The 21518-nt window shown below is 39.7% G+C and overlaps 1 pseudogene; it reads left to right on the top strand.

The window, feature by feature from the left end:
• The first annotated feature begins 446 nt into the window (after positions 1-446).
• LOC124742268 overlaps positions 447-21518 on the top strand; it is a 61528-nt pseudogene continuing 40456 nt past the window's right edge.

Here is a 21518-nt window from a genome sequence, read left to right as displayed (position 1 = left end):
CATCATCATCATTTAAGACTGATTATGCCTTTCAGCGTTCAGTCTGGAGCATAGTCTTGATCTATTTCTACAGTTTTTATACCCCTTCCCTTCCAACACACACACATTAGCCACCAAGGAAGAGCCTACAGCTTTGATTCAACACCCCCCCCCCTTTCCAGTCATACCCTCATACCTCCCTAATGCACATTGAAGAAATTTCCACTGCAGAGATTAGGTAAGGAAAGAAGGTCCTTTACAAGTCCAGCACACTTGAATTTAGGTTTTGGGCTAAAGGTGAGGCCTTTAGAAAGTACCAAGACTTCTGCTGGGCTAAGAGTTGTGGCAGAAAGGTTGACAACAGTTTTACAGGATTGGTGTTTAAGATGTATACATCTCATGGAGGATGGAGGAATTTGTTGCGATTGTGGAAGATGGAGTATTGAACAAAGCATAGTTAGGGAGGTATGAGGGTATGACTGGGGTGGGGGGGGGTTTGAATCAAAGCTGTAGGCTCTTCCTTGGTGGCTAGTGTGTGTGTGTGTGTGTGTGTGTATGTGTGTGTTGGAAGGGAAGGGGTATAAAAACTGTAGAAATAGATCAAGACTTCACGACAACTAGCAGGTTTAAATGGGTGGGTGTTGTAATAGATATGTGGAGGTGGAGGTGATGAGGCTTGCACAGGATAGATTAGTATTGAGAGCTGCAGCAAACCAATCTTCAGACTACCACAGCAACAACAAAAAGGTCATAAGATGGAAACAATTTTGCGTTGTAGTATCTCCCTCTGTTTCCACTCCATGTAGTTTTCACTTGTGGTAATGTGGCGTGTGTACAGAGATTTATCGGGTGTTAGTATTTTTTATTGTACTATATTAACAGGATTTATCAAGAGTGGTGATAACATCAATTTGTGACAATAAATCTTTGTCATGTGCAATCTATAATACTGTTGTTCCATTTGTAATAAACAATTTCTTTGATGCTGTTTTCCCAAATAAGCCTAAATTTTACTGTTATTCACATGGACAGAGGCAGAGTAAGACATGGGAGATAACTTCAGCTGATCTTCGAAGATCAGTTTCTTGAGACAGAGACAGTGTCATTATTGTTATTGTTATTGTTATTGTTATTATTATTATTATTATATTGAATTATTGTTAGTTAATACCCCCTTAAGGAGAGCAGTAAAGCACCATCAATTTTGAAGGCTTTTTTTCTGTCTCTTTCGTTTGTCTTTCAAAAACTTCTCATATATTCATTGTGATTCTTCTTCCTCTCTTCTGTACCGTTCTTCTCCATTTTCTTCTCTTTCAATATCTGCTGAAATTTCTGTTTTCCAGTTTTTTACTCTGTATTTTTTCCTGTCTGTGATGTCTTCTGTGGAGATGTTTAGTTTCTTGAGGTCCTCCATGGTTTCCTATACCCAGTTGGTTTTCCCTTTATTAGTCATAACGATATAAAAAATATTCTTGGTAAGTCTGTTTTTGTGCATAATTTGTATGTGTCTCTAGAACCTTGTCCTACTTTACCTGGTGTTGTTTTTAATCCTCTGTTTGTATTTGTACAGTTCTTTTGTCAATATGTTTATCCAGATCCCCTCTCTCTGAACTGGCCTGTAGATCTTTCCTTCTGTTTTTCCATCTCTTTGATTTTTGTTCTTCCCTTCATTGCTGTTGTTCTGAGGTGTACAAGGCCTGTGGTAACTACTGTACTACAGTGTCTTAATTTGGCATTGATGGAAAAACTTCTTTTGTTATAATTGTTCGATATAAGTCTGAATACCTTATGTAGTTTTGTGATTCTTTTTTCATTGGATGTTGAGTTCAGTCCCATTTTCTGTGTAATCTCTTCCAGGCACTGGAAACTTCCTTCATGTGATATCTTTCCATACTTTGTTACCAGTGGGTGTCTGTCTCTTTACATTGTGTCAATGTACAAGTTTTTTTCATGTGAGATTTGTAGTCCCGTTTTGACTGAGATTTGATAAAGAGTTTGTAGAGCTTTTTTGTCTTCTTTTCTGTTATTTGCTCTACAACATGGCATACATGACCTCGGCACTTGTTTCACCACACATGCCACCTGGATTCTTCCGCCAGACACCAGTTTCTCAGAACTCCGCAGGTGGGAACTAGCACTACAACGTGTCCTTGGTTCTCACCACCCACCTCGCCTTAATTTACGTTAATTTCTCCTGTCTCAGCATTTCTTCACTGTAATTACTCTTTGCTTCACTTCGTTTTAGCTTTATACATCTTTCATTGTCTTTCCCGTCTATTTTCACTGCCCCCTCCCACAGCTGTTGCATACAATACACTTAGCTTCTCACTCTTATTAACTCATGTACAGTTTTAGTAGTAATATCTGTCTTGCATATTACCCTGTCTTCCACCTTTAAGCTCACAGGTTTCTGAATCTTGCCCAATGCAGTCCCCAACAATTAGTCTTTCCTTATCATCCTGTACGGTAAGTCACCCATGACCCACGGTTCTGGGTAACTTTCCCAAAATCTACCCCTTTTCTTAGACCTCTCCAGTCCTTTTCCTTCACCCTTCTTGCTTCCCCTGCAACCCTTCAGCCTGAAGAAGGAGTCACTGGCTCCAAACGCTTGCCTATCACAACAGTCTTTTATGTGTGTGTTCTGCCACTGCTTGGTGAGTAGATTTTTTATCTATCCAATTAAATAATTTTATAAAGAGTATCTGTGTGTGATGTTTTTATTGGTATACAACTTGTTATAAACAAAACTTATTTTTACCATTTAATATGTTTCCAGATATTTACCAGTGGTAAAGATGAAATTGGGTTGGTTGTGCTTGGTTCTGACAAGACACAGAATCCACTTGATTACCCAAATGTGAGTGTGGAATTCCTCTTGCACTGCCTACATGGCAGATGATATCCTTTGTGGAGAAATCATGGCAGATGATATCCTTTGTGGAGAAATCTTTACATGAAAGTGAAATAAAAACAGATTGGATAGATGGTGTTTTTGTTGGCATGCAAGTCTTGAAAGATGAGCTAGAGTAAGTATTTAAAGCTCTCTGTTTCATGACATTCCTGGAACATGTTCCAGAATGTGTGTTACACAAATCACAGTGACATAGTTGTGACTTTATAAACTTGAATCAATATGTTTTTGTAATGAAAAAGAAACAGAAGGCACAATACCTGCAGAAATAGGAAATTTTTTTGTGTGATTTTACTGTATGAATGTTTTCTACAGTTTTTCAACTCAATAATTAAGGAGGTATTGATACAAGGCTTTGCCAAAAATCCATCTGTCGCCTACAATTCCAGCCCTGTCACTGACATTCCCTACCCCACAATATGACTGGGCCACCATGAAAGCAGCCACATCATTGTCAAATTCACTGAAACTACTGCATAACAATTTGCTTGAGTATGGCTGCTGTTGTGGTCTTCAGTTTGGTTTAAGCACTGCGTCAATATCTTCTCTTCATAGCACTCGGAGGTCGCGATCTGCGACTGTTTTTACAAATGGCAAGAGAACTTTTCCTCTAGTTGCTTCTTTTTCAGTGAAAGATGCAAATATTTTAGAATGTAGTGCCCTATGTATATCTGTTAGAATAGCCACAAGGTCTGAAAGTTATTTTCAAATGATTGAGCTCTTCTACAGAGTATTGAAATTCACAGATTCTTCCAACCTGGTCCACCAATGTCTTACATACTCCTCTTCCTCCATGGATTGTTTCCAGCATTTGGAGATGAAGCATTAGGCAGCAAAACATGCCTTATAACCAAAATCTAATGAACATATAATTAAATTAACCAAAGATGTAATGTTGCACTCTCAGGTAAGACTGATCTTGAATGCAAAGCCAAAGTCGAAATTAAATGTACGCTGCAACATTCATCTCACTTTTTGTTATTGAAATTATTCACAGTGCCATAGGGAGAACTGAGTTTATGTGTTTTATAGAGTCAGATACACGCTGTGGCACAGGGTGCTGTCCGTTATTCTCTTGATTATGATGTCCAGGAGTGGTAGTCTTCCTTCTTCTTTGGTCTCCATAGTGAATTTGATTTTGTGGCGTGTGGAGTTCAGATGTACAAAGAAGTCAAGAAGTTTGTCTCTTCCATGAGGCCAGGTGACAAGTGTGTTATCCACATAACAGAAGAAGAAGAAGAAGAAGATGGATTTCCATTTGGATGACATCAGCGCCTCTTCCTCGAAGTGCACCGTAAACATATTCACAATCTCTGGTTAGAATGGGCTGCCTATTGCGACTCCATCTGTTTGCGGGAGGGGGGTGTGCCACGAGTCAGTGAAGTGGGAAAGTTGACCAAGTAATATGCGTGACGTGTCATACCTCGACCGATATTGAGAACAGTATAAAAAATTCAGAGGCATTACTTTTCAGCACTCCCATGCATATTCTGTATGCAAGAAAAAGCTTATGGAGCAGGTTTCTCATTCAGAAATTCTATTTCAGTGTTGGTTCTTTACACGAAGTCCGTGTTAAGCATAATGGAAGAAGGAGAAATGTTTATCAGCATTCCAGATTTGGCAGTGGCAGGCTCATGGTCTGCTGAGGCTCTGGTTTATTGTTTCACTATATTGCTGCTTGCATTGCTCAGAATCTCATTTTGTGCGAACATAGAATTGGTAGGTTCAGGACGGCCATGCTAAATGCCTTGCAGGGCCTCAGTAGTGCCACCAAACTAGCACCTGAGAGGGCAGACAAGTGTTCACTCATGCGTACGTGATCCTGCAGTGAAGTTGTGTACATTTAGTCAGGAAGTGGGCTTGTATACAGTGAGACAAGTATCCACACAGACAATGTGATGGCATCTGGAGCAGCACAGACTGTCAAGCCCTTAATGCAGCTCTAGAGAGAGGTGAACTGACAGCGGTGCAACTGACAACAATGCCAGACACAGGAATGGCACTGTGTCATCATATCAGATGAGTCTCGGTTCTGCAACATCGTCACAATTGATGTACTTGTGTGTGGAGGCTCTGATGCCAACAGACCTGGCCAGATTGTACCTGTCATTCACATGCGGGTCCAGCATGTGATGTGATGGTATGGGGTGCAACTGGATACATGTCACAACCTCTGGTTCACATAGCCAGTAATTTGGACAGCAGCCATTGCATTTGTGTTTTGTTAAGGCCTATCGCTGTGCCCTATTCTCAAGGGCTCCGTGATGTTATGTTTTAACAAGATAATGCAAGACTACACATCACCTGAGCTGTACTGAGCTACCTCGATACAGAGAGTGTTCCACTGTTGCCGTATCCAGCATTTTCTTCAAATCTGTCACCTGTGTAGAACGTCTGTTCACTGGATGCCAAGAGATGGCTATGCCACCAGTCGCCAGCCACCAGTCGCCAGCCACTACAGTTGATGAACTCTGACATATGACATACAGTTGAGTAGCATGAAATGATGTACCCATGGCTGTAATCCAACCTCGATTTGATATCCAGTGTGATGAGAGCTGTTCTGCTGTTCCAGTTTCAATACTGAAGTTCATATATTATTTTTATGCTATCCTAACCAGATTGGACTGTGGTGTCATACAGCATAAAATATCTTACAACATGTTGAATCAGTGATGAGAAGTGTAGAACAGCCAGCAGGGGAAAGATGTTGGCAATGAGACAGCTTTTATGTAGAACAGCAGTACAGTGTTTCACAGTGCATAATGCTTCCGCAGATTGAGAACAAAATGTGTGATTTGCTTTCATCCATTTTCACAAACATAGCCTTGAAAAATAATGTTGACATTACTGTGCATTCACTCTGAGGCATATTGCACTCTGAGAATGTTCATCGAATTTAGTTACTTTGTATTATATTTCAGTAACAGTGACATAATAGCAAATTGGACTGTATGAGTTTTTATGGATTTTTTTTCCAGAGACACCCTACCATTTCTTCAGATTTATTCAATTTGGGTATAAATCCTTTCCAACATATATGCTGTACACAAAATGTTGAACATAAAATGTAGCTATCTGCTGATTTAACATCTTGCTGAGTATACCAGTACAATGTTTTGTTGTAACAAATAGTTCAATGTATTTTACACACTTATAAACTTATTTATACAGTTATAGTAATTTATACCATTGCATTAATGTTGTACCTTAATGTTCTGGAAGACGATATTATAAGGAGCCTCATACTTTTCCTGGATGATAGAGTTGTCTATAATGAATTATTGCCTGGAAAAAATCTGCACAAATTTGAGTCAGATCATAACATTTCAAATTGGTCCAAAGATAGGCAACTGAGTTTAAGTTTTCAGAAATGTAAATTGGAGCACATCACAAAACAAATAAAAGACAGTATTGTATGACTACATTATCAAATAATCACAGTTTTAATTGGTCAACTCATACAAATATCTGGATGAAATGAAATGGTGACATAGACTCACTTGTAGGCAAAGCAGAATGCAGACTTCAATTCATTGGTAAGATACTGGAAAATGTAATCAGTCTATAGAGGACATTGCTTACAAAATACTTGTGTGGCCCATTCTAGAATATTGCTTAAGTATGACCCATAACAAATAAGGCTAATGGCAGACATTGAATGTATACAAAATAGTGTAGCATGATTGATCATAGATTTATTTGATGCATGGGAGAGCATCAAGAAGCTACTAAAAATTGGAAATGCCAGACAAGTGAAGATAGACGCCAAATATATGACAAAACCCAACTTATGAAATTTCAGGAACCTGTATTAAGTGAGGTATTTAGGGATTATACAATAACCGCATATGTATCACTCCTATAGGGACCATGAAGGCAAGATTAATTACAGGATGCACAGAACCATTTAAAGAATCATTCTTCCCACAATCCACATGAGCATTGAATGGGGAAAAACCATAATGTGTGGTACAACAATTTACTTTGTCGTAGAACCCACAGTGGTTTATACAGTGTGCATGGAGACATGGAATCAGTTGACAGTAGCTGGGTAATGGTTCATATTGATTCCCATTTCCCTGTTGCAGTAGGTGATCTCATGCCTCTAATTATTTTTTCATTGCTATCTTAACTTGCATTCTTCAATTCAGTTTATTAACCCTTCTTATCTCTTTGTATTAGGGCAAATGTACAGTTAACTTTTAAGGAATTTGTATTTTCAATTTATCAACTGGAGTTTTGTTTTATATGCAGCAGCAATGTTACAAATTATTTGTTTCAGTTTCTTTAGAATAATTTGCTGTTTCACAGGTGCCTTGAAGAAAATAAAAGATCTCGAAAGTGTCTTAATGACAACTGATGGCCTCATGTTGACAAGACAGCTGGTTGCCTTGCAGAGGGCAGGGCTTGATGGTCTGAACATCAGCTTAGACACCCTGCAGTCCCAATGCTACAACCAGATCACGATGAGGAAAGGCTGGGAGCGTGTCATGGCTGGCATAGATCTAGCCTTGCAACTTGAATACGACCCTGTGAAGGTATTACTAGTGCAGCTGTCATCGCATGCAGACTTTCATAAGCAAACGATATAAATCTGTTGTTAAAAATATCAGTACAAGAATCACCATTTTAAAGCAGTACGCCCTCACCCTCGCCCCCATCCCCGCTCCCACCCTCACCCCTGTCTCCACACTGCAGCTGTAAGTGAAGGAAGGTATATTAAGACAGAAGAAGTAAATTTTAGCTGACGATGCTAACAGTTTCATAGTTTATACAACATAAAAAAGTATGCCTTGCAAGTTTACCAATTAAATATCTTATATTTTCCTCCCAAGAGAGTCTTATGAGACTCAAGATCTTTACAGTTTCTCTTTTTTTCTTTTGTGTCTTTAGTTTAAAATAAGTTTCCTCTATTGTGGTGTTGTTTTGAAAAAAATACTCGATTGTTTGGAAAAATTATTCTTAATTCTGTAGTCACACTTTTGTTGTGTCTAAGTACTACTGGTTTCAGTAGCAAGTACCAGCATCAGTTCATCTTATTATCAAAATTTTCTTTGCAGAATAAAAGCTGACCACTGTGGCCAAGCGGTTCTAGGCACTTCAGTCCGGAACCGTGCTGCTGCTACGGTCGCGGGTTCGAATCCTGCCTTAGGCGGGGATGTCCTTAGGTTAGTTAAGTTTAAGTAGTTCTAAGTCTGGGGGACTGATGACCTCAGACGTTAAGTCCCATACTGCTTAGAGCCATTTGAACCATTTTGCAAAATAAAAAGCTTCTGTACAACTGCAAACTAGACATACCATTTTCAGGGTGCAGTTCACATCTATTGAAAGCACAACAGTTACCTTTACTTTTAGTAGATAAGACACCTACTGGGGTAAGTGACTTGATGACTGCACACAAGAAGTTGTCATTTATTCCATATGTAGCTACCATGCAGACTCATATTTTGTATTAGTTTGTCCTTACTCTTCCAAAAGGTTAAACCTTGTCTCTGCAGCCACAGCTTCCTCTCTTCAGCAGTTGTCTTCATCTCCATGTGTGAAGAAAATCCCATTCATTGATCATATTGTTTAAGTAGGATGTTCTCAGTCATCCCCTTGTTTTCTTACCTACGATCTTGCCTTCAGAAATGTGTTTTAAAAGATTATCGTCTCCAGTTAAGTGTCCAGTGTATTTTGCTTTGCCCTGGCGCATAACTTTCAGTGGTTCTTTCTTCTCTCCTATTTCCTTTAATTTTTCTGTCAATGCAGCTAGTTCTTGTACTTCTCCTCCAGAACCACATTTCAGCAGGTTTGAGGTGAGCTTCCTTTGGCTTTTCTAATGTACAGATTTTGCATCTGTGTGTCAGAACACTCCACACAAAGGTCTTTACAAATATTTTCTTAATGTGGAAGCTGATATGTTTATTCAGTTGCAGCTTCTTCTTATTTTGGAAGGAACTCTTCACCTGTGCTTTTCTTTTCTTGAATGCCTTGAAATATTGATTGTTTTCTTGCAAAATGCTACTGAGATAGTGAATTTCAGTTCCTTTCTTGAGTTGCTCATTGCCTGTTCTTGTGTCAGTCCTACCTCCACCTCCTTTCTTGTCTGTAGCCATAACTTTTGTCTTCTTTGTATTCATTTTTAGCTTTAGTTTTACCACTTCTTGATTTAAGGCCTGAAACATTTTATTTAGTTCCTACTCTGATTTACTATTGCGATGTCGTCAATCTGCAGTGTATATGCATGCAATTAAGTTTCCATATCGACATCATGCTCCAAAAACCACTTAACTGTGTGTGGCAGGGGGTACGTCTCATGCCACCAACTGATCCCCTCTGCCTTGTTCCACTTGTGAACAGTGCTTGGGAAGAGTGACTGTCAGTACGCTTCTGTATTATCTCGAACTTCTCAAATTTTCTTCTCGTGATCATTTCGTGAATTGTATATGAGAGAAAGTATTATGTTGTCAGACTCTTCTCGGAAACTACTCTCTCGAAATTTGGGTAGTAAATCTTTCCGTGATGCACAACTGCTCTCTTATAGCATCTACCACTGGAGTTGCTGAGCATATCTGTAATGATGTCACAGCGACTAAATGATCCTGTGACAAAACACTCCGCACTTCATTGGATCTTCTTTCTCTCTTCTGTCAGTCCTACTGGGTAAGGACACAGAGGTAATTTACATTCACTTAAGATTCTTCCTGTGAATCTTAGTCTGGCATCTGCTTTTCTATTGCTGTTTTATGTGGTCGTTCCACTTTAAGTTTGCTCTGGATAGTTACTTCTAGATATTTTATGGTAGATTCTGTTTCCAGCAATTTGTCATTAATAGTGTAGTTGTACAGTATTGGCAGTATTGGATTTCTTTTCCTGTGTGTGTGTGTGTGTGTGTGTGTGTGATATGTTACATTTATTTATGTGCAGGGTCAACTGCCAGAGCCTGCATCATTCACCAATCCTCTGCAGGTCATTGTGCAAATTGATACTGTCTTCTGTTGTTGCTACTTTCTGATGGACAAGTGTAGTACCTGTGAACAATATTAAGGAACCTCTGACACTTTCTACTGGATCATTTATATACATTGTAAATGTAATGGTCCTATCGCATTTCCTTGGAGTGTTCCAGAAATTACCTTTTGATTCTTGTCATCTTTTCTTTGTTGTTGTTATTACTTCCTTGATGAACATATTAAGGAAGTAAGGTGATAGAAGGCACCCGTCTCTCACTGCCCTTCTGGTTTTCCTTCTTTCATATCCGGTTCAGTACTCTGACTTTTGTATATACTCAAAATTAATCATCTGTCCTTCCACTTTGGACATTATTTTAAGGAATGATGATATAATGGTAATCTGTTTATTAAACAATATTTTAAAGATACACTATGCTTTCTGATCATATAGTGGCTTGATGATGGAATTTGATACTGAAATTAGTAATCATTAGACAAAATAAAAGTGAAGCTATAATAAAAGAAAGTAATATTTTGGATCATGTCAGTTGTTGTTCCAAACAACAGCACATCAGGAATAGGTTCAAATGGCTCTGAGCACTATGCGACTTAACTTCTGAGGTCATCAGTCCCCTAGAACTTAGAACTAATTAAACCTAACTAACCTAAGGACATCACACACATCCATGCCTGAGGCAGGATTCGAACCTGCGAACGTAGCGGTCATTCGGTTCCAGACTGTAGCGCCTAGAACCGCACGGCCACTCCGGCTGTCCAGGAATAGGTACTAAATTATTTGTCCGCTGATGACCTCACAGCTTAGAACACTAAAACACAAATGTTAATTGTTTGTTATGTGCAAAAGTTTCATGACAGGATGTTGTGTCACCATACTTGGAAGACAATTATAGCCAAAGACAGAAATTTAAAAGAAACTGGCTCATTTGAGCTGCGGAGACCTAGTCGAGGATTCTCAGTAGATAATTGTTAGCACAGTAGAATTTACAAAGAGACAATGTCAGTTCGTGTGAGGGAAGGTTGATTGGTAAGTACCTATCAGCTTTCTCATAAAACTCACAATTTGAAGAATACACATCAAGGAAAAGGTAGAAGTCCAACAGTGTCAAATATAGACAATAATATCGATCATCCAACAGTTTTGCAAAATCCCCAGTTGTACTTACTTTACTTACTTACTTACTAACTTACTCAGATTTGCTGTGTACCATACAAGGAACTGGTTTCCAATAGTTCACTCAATCAGCTGCCACGTTCTCACCTTCCTCCAAGTTTGTGTCCATGCATTGAAGATTCATTGCAAAAGTTCCAAGTGTTAAAAGGTCTTCCTGTACATCTGTATCTGTCCATTGATTTCCACAACAGTGTTGATTTTGGGATTCTTCCACCTTACATGCATAGAACAAAACCTGCAATCTTCAGTCTTCTTTCAACAATAATTTTGTGCAGGCTGTCTAGACGTCGTATTCTCAACACTTCATCGTTTGTAACTTGGTTGGGTTAACATCTTCAGAATTCGTCTATAGCATTGTTGGTGAAAAATATGGAGACTGTGTGCTGATTTTACTGACGTTTTCCAAGTCTCACACATATAAACGATAAAGGAGTACAGTCAAAGCTTTGTTGACATATTACAGACCTAATTGCCATATGGACTGATTTTCCAGTTCTGCTGGTGATTTCTGCATCTGTGACCTCATTATTACATATAAAGCTACCGAGATATGGAAATCTGTCAACATCTTGTAGTATCTTCTATTGCACTGTAATCGGGGAAGAGACGAGTAATTTCCACTTACTTCGCACATTCTGTTTGCCTTATCTCTATTAATTTTCAGCCCTACACAATAGGGCATTTAATGAGAAAGCAGATAAAAATTAACTTGATGCCTTCCAAGGAGACGGTCTCTACTAAGTCTCTACTCCTTCAAGTCTGACTATGTAAGTGTAGACCAGACATGGTTTAAATTCAGAGAAATAGTATCGACATCAATTATGAGATATATACCAAATAAATTGAAAGGATACCAAATAAATTAAAAGGGTGGTGCACAAAATATGTCAAAACTCAGCTGCAGAAGCAATGAAAAAAAGCATGTCAAAATTTAAAAGAATGCAAAATCTCCAAGATTAGCGATGTTTTACTGAAGCTCGAAACTTAGGGTGGGTTTCAGTGCAAGATGTGTTTAATAGTTCCCATAGTGAAACTTCGTTTTGAAATCTGGAAGAAAATCCAAAGAGGTTCTGGTTGCATGTGTAGTACACCAATGGCAAGACACAACCAATACCTTCACTGCGCAATAGCTGTGGTAATGTTACTGATGACAGTGCTACTAAAGCAGGGTTACTAAACACGGATTTCTGAAATTTCTTCACCAAAGACAACAAAGTAAATATTGCAGTATTCAAATCAAGAGCAACTGCAACTGTGAGTAACTTAGTAGTAGCTCTCCTCAGTGTAATAAAGCAGTTATGTTTCTTTCAGAGAATGCTGATACAATAGCTCCATTAGAAATCATATATAGCCGCTCATTTGATAAAGATCCATACCTAGAGACTGAAAAGTTGCTCAGGTCACACCAATGCTCAAGAAAGAAAAGAGGAGTAATCTACTAAATAACAGACTCATATCACTAATGTTGATTTGCATTAGGATTTTGGAACATATATTGTGTTTGAATATTATGAATTATCTCAAAGATAATGATTCATTGATAAATAGCCAAGATAGATTCAGAAATATCGACCTTTTAAAACACAGCTAGCTCTTTAGTCACACAAAGTAATAAGTGCTGTCGACTGGGGATCTCAAATTGATTCCATATTTGCAGATTTCCAGAAGACTTTTTGAAACAGTTCCTCACAAGCATTTTCTAATCATATGTTGTATTGTCTCAGTTGTGCAACTGGATGTGTGGTTTCCTGTCAGAAAGGTCACAGTTCATAGTAATTGATGGAAAATCGTCAAGTAAAACAGAAGTGATATCTGACATTCCTCAAGGAAGTGTTATAGACCACCTGCTGTTGCCGATCTACATTAAGAATTTAAGAGAGAATCGGAGCAGTCCTCTTAGATGATACTATCATTTACAGTCTTGCAAATCATTTACTGTCTTGTAAAGTGATCAGATGATCAAAATGAACTGCAAAATGATTTAGGCTACCTATCCATATGATGCAAAAAGTGGTAACTGACCTTAAATAATAAAAATTGTTATGTCATCCGCATGAGTAGTAAAAGGCATCTACTAAATTTTGGTTACATGATAATTCACGCAGATCTAAAGGCTGTGAAGTCTACTGAATAGTTAGGAATTACATTTACAAATAAGTTAAATTGGAATGCTCACATAGATAATGCGGTGGGAAAGCAAACAAAAGACTGTGATTTAATAGTAAAACATTTAGAAGATTAGGATTACTAAAGAGACTATCTACAACTATACTTGTTTGTCCTCTTTTGGAGTATTCTGCATGGTGTGGGATCCTTACCAGGTAGGACTGACAGAGGACATCATTTAAAAGTTCAAAGAAGGGCAACTCATTTTGTATTATTGGGAAACAGGAAAGTGCATGCCACAGATATCGCATGTGAATGGGGGTGGCAGTCATTAAAGCAAAAGCATTTTGCTGGAGCAGGTTCTTAAAATTTCAATCATCAACATTCTCCTCCGAATGTGAAAATATTTTGTTAGAGCCCTCTTACATAGGGAGAAATGATCATTGTAATAAAATAAGAGAAATCAGAGCTTGTACGGAAATATTGAAGTGTTTGTTTTTCCTCAAATGCTGTAGGGGAGTGTAATGGTAGATAAATAGGTTGAGGGTGGTTCTCTGAACCCTCTGCCAGCATTTAATTGTGAATTACCGACTAGTCATGCAGATATAGATAATGTAGATAGGCTTTCAATATTATGCACTGATTCTCTAAATTTATACATTGCTCAAATACTTTCGTGGCGCTTTAAAATAACACTTTACCAGTCTTCTTAATATGTATTTAGATAACCAGGTTGATAAGATGTTACAACAATACTCTCTTATTACTCCCCAGTTTTGGGTTTTATTAATGAACAAAATCACCGCAGTGTTCCATAACAATTATGGGCTGAAGTTTCCTGCTGATGTAACCAATATGATTTTCTGTGTTTCTGAGCATACAGGTTGTGTACGCTGTTTGGAGTCTGGTGTATGCTGAATCAAATGTTTTTATTGTTGTGATCTTCCATCTGAAGATTGGTTTCATGGAGTTTCCCATGCTAGCCTATCCTGTGTGACCCTCTTCACCTCTGCATAACTACTGCAGCATACAATAACTTGAACTTGCCTACTGAAGTCAGTTTTTGGTCTCCTACAGTTGTTACCCCCATTATATTCACAGATGACCACATATTGTGGAAATTGCATATTGTAATGTAGGATGCAATAATAACGTACGGAAAGTTTCTGTTGAAAATTACGAATTATTTAGGAATAAAGGAGATGGCTCACCAAAAGGCAGAAGCACTGTCTCATCGATAGGCACATGAACAAAAGGTATGTAGAATGAGATTTTCACTGTGCCGTGGAGTGTGCACTGATATGAAACTTCGTGGCAGATTAAAACTGTGTGCCGGACCAAGAGTCAAACTTGGGACCTTTGCCTTTCGTGGGCAAGTGCTCTACCATCTGAGCTATCCATGCACGACTCACGACCCGTCCTCACAGCTTTACTTCCACCAGTACCTCATCTTCTACTTTCCAAACTAAAAGGTACGGTGCTTGGCGAGCTTCCAGAATGCACTTTCTTTTTCTAGCTGTAGGGAAAACATGCGCGCGCACACACATACACACACACACACACACACACACACACTCACATGCGCATGTCTCCTTATGTTGTGGTCGCTCAACTGCCAGCTCTTTACTGGCCCATGGTGAGTGTTCTGGAGCGAGGTGGGGCTTTAGAGTGGGGTAGGATGGGGTGGGTTGAGGCAATGTGAGGGATGGAGAGAGATGGGAGGGGTTTGGAGGGAAGCATTTAGTGGCTCGTGGGAGAGTGGGGAGCCATCTGTGGGCTAGCTAGGGGTGCAGGTAGAGGAGTCAGGCGACAGACAGCTGGGCACTCATAGACTAGGGTGTGACGTGAGATAACAGCACACAACTAGCTGATTCGGAGGGGGGGGAGAGGGGGGGAGGGGCGTGTGTGTGTGGGGAGGGGGGGAGGGGGGGGAGGGGGGCTGAGAGTTAACTTGGATTTAGGCCAGGAAGCAAAGGATGTGCTGTAAGTATGGCTACGAAAGTTGAGTGTTCTTAAATAAGATCAGCTGGTGCCAATGTATTGGAAAGTAACTGGCACACAAAGTGCAATTGTGGCTCCTTTTTCGTTATGAATTTTAAATAGTCTGCAGAGCAAATTGAATTAGGAGGATCAGGCATTTGTGTGGGTCCAGGAAAGTAAATTGTAGAGCCAGATAAAAGGCCCGTAAGACAGGAGGGGTACTACTACTAATCACTGCTGTATCGTGCTACTAGTACGTGTCAGTGTGAGTGCACCGAGAGTGGTGTTGCCATACATGCGTCTTTAAATTGGTCACCGACTGATCATTGCAGGCTGGCTGCTGGAGGCCGTCTCTGGGAGCCAAGCGTGCAGTGTGGTCCCTGCCGTGCCATCTGCTGGCAACGCGCACATATATAAGCATGGAACAGTGCTGACTGACTCTCTGTGTGATTCTAGTTTGTAATGTGCACATCAGTGTTCTGTGTCTTGTTGAGTCCTTAGAGGCATATTGTTCGGAGGTTATTATTAAAGCCATATTTGTGTGACTTGGATCACACTTCAGTATTACTTGGTTAGTACATCACCACAAACATATGGACCGGGAATGAACATGCTTTGACAGTTTGCTACGTCTCTCTCTTCTAGGACTGACATGGTAGCTGCCTTGCATTTCTTAATGACTCTGACCTTGTCAACCACAAACTGAATCTTAGTACAGTCATGATTTCCCTGAAGAGGTTACATGGCAGCAGAGACTTGTAAAATTGTGTTACCCATTTCTCTAGCCAGTGAAGATTCATTCTATACCTTCAGATACAGTGTCATGTAGGAGTAGAACAGCAAGAAATACGGAGCTCCTCTAACAGTAATGACAGTTTATCACCTCCCAACACTACATGTGCCAATGTTTCAGTGCATTTTTGAATACGTTTGTTAAGAGATTCATCAACACAACAAAAATTTACGATCTCAGTAGCATCTTATTTCTTAACTCATACTTTCCTATTCATCAGAATCTTCATCACTGCTGTTTGATTCGTCAGAGCTCCCTGCTGTACTTTGTTTTATTTCATAGTTAGAATTAGTTGAAATACCACCTACTGTATTTACTCAAATCTAAGCCGCACTCAAACCTGAAAAATGAGACTCGAAATAAAGGAAGGAAAAAAAAAAAAAAATCCTAAATCTAAGCTGCACCTGAAATTTGAGACTCGAAGTTCAAGGGGAGAGAAAAGTTTTAGGCCGCACCTCCAAATCGAAACAAAGTCGGTCCATTGTAATATGAGACACAACTTAGGTCGAATGATTGACGATACAGCTACAGTAGTTTGGTTCGAGTCGTAAGCTTAGCAGTTAAGCTTTACCAGGTAGCCTCTGCTATGCGTCAGGCGCTCCTCCGTATTTATACTGGTACCCTTCCTTTTTCACGTGCTTCGTCTGGTTTGAATCGATTGCTTATTTTGCTTTGATCTGATAAGTGCCGTTTTCCTTGTTATAGGCGTTTATGTCACTCTAAGCTGAAAATGCATTACTGTACTGTGTCATGCATTGTTAGTCGCATTCTGATAGTGCGTGTTTGCGGCCTGTCGTCGCTCACGGCATGGCTTGGTTTTGTGCATGCTACCGCCGCTTACAATTAAAAAAAAAAAAAAAAAAAAAAAGAGAGAGAAATCATCTCATTAGCAGAACAATGGCAAGAGACTACTATTTCTTGTTACTTACTCTGCTGCTTTCTTTGATAATGATCAACAAGAACCAAATAGTAGACTGTGTATGATAGAACATGTTCTGAACGAGAGTTAGGCGAAAATTTTTCTCCATTTGAAAATCTTTGCGGCCGCTTCTTTAGTACATCAAATTCTGCACAGAAATTAGAGTCATCTTAGATTTAAAAATCTAGTCAGTTGCCGTGCTTCATTTATGACTGTATCACTATTAGGCATAAGAATAATACCAATATAAACATGACACGATATGTATATTCTTCCGCGTTTGCTGTTGTCTCACTCTAGTTTCATAGTTTATTAGGCAGACAGGATTTAAATAAGATAGCAGCAAACACGAAAGAATACGTGGCAAAATGTTTATATTCGTATTACTCTTATGATGAAGAGAATACTGCATGTGATTCACATTTCATCAGGTTCCTATTAGCAACCATCTCTTCTCACAGGTAGGAAAAAATTCAGAACGCAGAGTTGGCCATATTGACAAACATCCCAAACAGTCTTGCCAGTCGGATTTTCGTAATACATTGAAGTTCTGCTACATTCGAAGATGAACAATACGGAATTTGTATTTACTTCGTTGGATAATGTATGAAAATTGTCTTCCACCTTTTTTTTTAATTTATTTACTGACGCAGAGGTTTTGGCGCCAGTATTTATCTTTGTGCCTACGAAGCATGCCTGTGTACATCTACATCTACATCTACATTGATACTCCGCAAGCCACCCAACGGTGTGTGGCGGAGGGCACTTTACGTGCCACTGTCATTACCTCCCTTTCCTGTTCCAGTCGCGTATGGTTCGCGGGAAGAACGACTGTCTGAAAGCCTCCGTGCACGCTCTAATCTCTCTAATTTTACATTCGTGATCTCCTCGGGAGGTATAAGTAGGGGGAAGCAATATATTCGATACCTCATCCAGAAACGCACCCTCTCGAAACCTGGCGAGCAAGCTACACCGCGATGCAGAGCGCCTCTCTTGCAGAGTCTGCCACTTGAGTTTATTAAACATCTCTGTAACGCTATCACGGTTACCAAATAACCCTGTGACGAAACGCGCCGCTCTTCTTTGGATCTTCTCTATCTCCTCCGTCAGACCGATCTGGTACGGATCCCACACTGATGAGCAATACTCTAGTATAGGTCGAACGAGTGTTTTGTAAGCCACCTCCTTTGTTGATGGACTACATTTTCTAAGCACTCTCCCAATGAATCTCAATCTGGTACCCGCCTTACCAACAATTAATTTTATATGATCATTCCACTTCAAATCGTTCCGCACGCATACTCCCAGATATTTTACAGAAGTAATTGCTACCAGTGTTTGTTCCGCTATCATATAATCATACAATAAAGGATCCTTCTTTCTATGTATTCGCAATACATTACATTTGTCTATGTTAAGGGTCAGTTGCCACTCCCTGCACCAAGTGCCTATCCGCTGCAGATCTTCCTGCATTTCGCTACAATTTTCTAATGCTGCAACTTCTCTGTATACTACAGCATCATCCGCGAAAAGCCGCATGGAACTTCCGACACTATCTACTAAGTCATTTATATATATTGTGAAAAGCAATGGTCCCATAACACTCCCCTGTGGCACGCCAGAGGTTACTTTAACGTCTGTAGATGTTTCTCCATTGATAACAACATGCTGTGTTCTGTTTGCTAAAAACTCTTCAATCCAGCCACACAGCTGGTCTGATATTCCGTAGGCTCTTATTTTGCGTATCAGGCGACAGTGCTGAACTGTATCGAACGCCTTCCGGAAGTCAAGAAAAATAGCATCTACCTGGGAGCCTGTATCTAATATTTTCTGGGTCTCATGAACAAATAAGGCGAGTTGGGTCTCACACGATCGCTGTTTCCGGAATCCATGTTGATTCCTACATAGTAGATTCTGGGTTTCCAGAAATGACATGATACGTGAGCAAAAAACATGTTCTAAAATTCTACAAGAGATCGACGTAAGAGATATAGGTCTATAGTTTTGCGCATCTGCTCGACGACCCTTCTTGAAGACTGGGACTATCTGTGCTCTTTTCCAATCATTTGGAACCCTCCGTTCCTCTAGAGACTTGCGGTACACGGCTGTAGCGCTACATATATTCGACAGCAGAAGTTTGTTGTGGCAGCACCTACCGACATTTTTCAGAACTTCCACTTGCTTTTGCACTCGATTCTAAGCCGGGGGCAGTTTTTTGGGTTACAAAAACCGGAAAAAAAGAGCAGCTTAGATTTGAGTAAATACGGTACATCCTCTCCTTTGGATTCAACTTCTTAAGTATTATCTTTCAAGTCAACACCTGCTAATCTGTGAGACCGAAATGATGAGCCATACTACTCTATTTCACTGTGCCTGCTTGTTTCATTTGTATAACATTTTATTCCATCATAGATGCTGCACTTACAGTTTCATATATGCATTGCAGCAGCAGACACAATAAAAGTAGCAATCAGCAGTGCTTAGTTTGTTGAATGGGTAAAAAATATGCCATTGTCCCAGTTCCACATATCCCCAAAATTTGATTCTGCCAAATTCTGTACTCTCTGAAATCGAATGTTTAATCCAAAGATGAAAGTGAACAAGTTTGATGCAGTATTGCTAATATTGTTTATTACTCATCTTGCTGAATGAAGTGCATACCGTGTCCTTTCTGACAGGTTTGCAGAAGTAATGCACGTACCAGTTTTCTAAAAACTTACATTGAGATTGTGCTCTCCTTCCTCTTGTACAAATTAGTAGAGCCCTTTGGATTACTCCACAATATGCCTCTTGGCAAGGTGGTAATGACAGTATTATGAAAAGGATGGATTGGCACTCACTGTATAGTGTAGATGTTGTGTTGCAGGCAGGGGGGTGGGGGGCAAAAAAAAAAAAAAAAAAACCACCTATTAAACACGTAAGTTTTTGGTGCAAACCCCCCCCCCCCCCTTTCCCACACACACACACACACACACACACACACACACACACGCAAATGCAGATCACACATACATGACCACTGTCTCTGGCTGCTAGGACCAGACTGGGAGCAACTGCGCATCATGGGAGAAACAACGGTCGTGTGTGTGTGTGTGTGTGTGTGTGTGTGTGTGTGTGTGTGTGTGTGTGTGTGTGTGTTTTGTCCACTTTGGAAGAAGACTTTCTGATCGAAAGCTTACGTGTTTAGTAGTCTTTTTGTTGTGCTTGTCTGTCACCTAACATCTCCTGTATACAGTAAATAGCAATGTATCTTTTTTATAATATGGTCATTATTCCAGCCTAGATTTTCTATTGTTTGTTTCCTTTTAAGACCTTATAAAGACAGTTACTGACAATTTCTTTTTTTCTTATTGGAGAAAAGTAAAACCATATGGGGGCCAGAATTAGATTGTAAATGAATATGGAATAGAGTATTTTTATTCTCCCTGTATGCAGTGTCACGCTTCATTTCTGGCAGCACCTCCTTCTCAACACATGACTGTCCCCCACCACCTCACCATAGTCTTCAAGTTATATCCTATAGCACTTCTGGGTGGACAAATAGATGAAGGATGTAGTTCAAAACAGTATAACTAAACTTAAAAGTCAAACTGCCCTTTTATAGAGACTGCCATCATTATTTAAACATATTAAACAACATCAAAACAGTCAAAAGAATTTTTTTTCAAAAGAGCAGAAAATTGTAGTGAAATTCATGAAAGGATTGTTTTAAATTGTTATATCTTAAATCAATAAGTATGTCAGCATTTCCCAGGATTTTCTGGCTTAATTAAGACTAGGTCATGCCACCACAGTGGTCAGACAGTGGACTTGCCTTCGAGAGGACAACGGACCCGAGTCCCATCGGGCCACCAAAATTTGGCTTTTCCTCGATTTCCCTAAATGATTTAAGACAAATGCTGGGATGGTTCCTTTGAAAAAGATGACATTCAGCTGAGGAAGCTAATTTCTGTGGCAGGTCTGATGACACAGTGTTGGTGCAAGCACGAGTATTTCAGAGCACACCATTCATTGCACACTGTTAAACATAGGGCTCTGCTGTAGACAACCCCTGTATGTTCCCATGTTGACAACACTGTTGAATTACAATTTCTGTGGCTCAGGAGCATTGAGATTGGGCAGTGAATCAATAGAAATGTGTCATCTGGTTGAATCATTCGTGTTTCGCATTACACCTGCTTGACGGTTTTGTGCACATACACTGTCAACAGAGTGAATTGGTGCTTGAAAGGTGCACTTTGCTACAGACGTAGGCCAGTGGGAGCAATATTATGCTATGGAGGACATTCACCTGGTCTTCTGTGGGTCCTGTGGTAGTAACTGAAGGCTCCATAACAGCTTTGTTCTGTGTGAACATTATTGTGCACTGTCCGCACCCTGTCCCTAATGAAGGTGACATGTTTCAACAATATGACTTTCAGTGTCAAGAGGCCAGAATCAAATTCACCCCTTCTGAATCTGATGGAATACATCTGCGATGCTATCAGATACCAGTTCTGCACCCAGAAACCACTGATCTCCAATTTATGGGAATTACGTGACCTGTGCTTAGACATGCGGTGCTGCATAATGCTGGGAACATACCTCACATAATGCTGGGAACATACTTGAAATTTGTTGAACTTGTCCCACACAAAATCACTGCTGTATTGTGTTGCAACAGTGGACAAACACATTATCAAACAGGAGGTCATAGTGTT

The sequence above is a fragment of the Schistocerca piceifrons genome, unplaced genomic scaffold (assembly GCF_021461385.2).
Source record: "Schistocerca piceifrons isolate TAMUIC-IGC-003096 unplaced genomic scaffold, iqSchPice1.1 HiC_scaffold_2281, whole genome shotgun sequence".
NCBI lineage: Eukaryota > Metazoa > Arthropoda > Insecta > Orthoptera > Acrididae > Schistocerca > Schistocerca piceifrons.
This window is presented reverse-complemented; position numbering and strand designations above follow the sequence as displayed.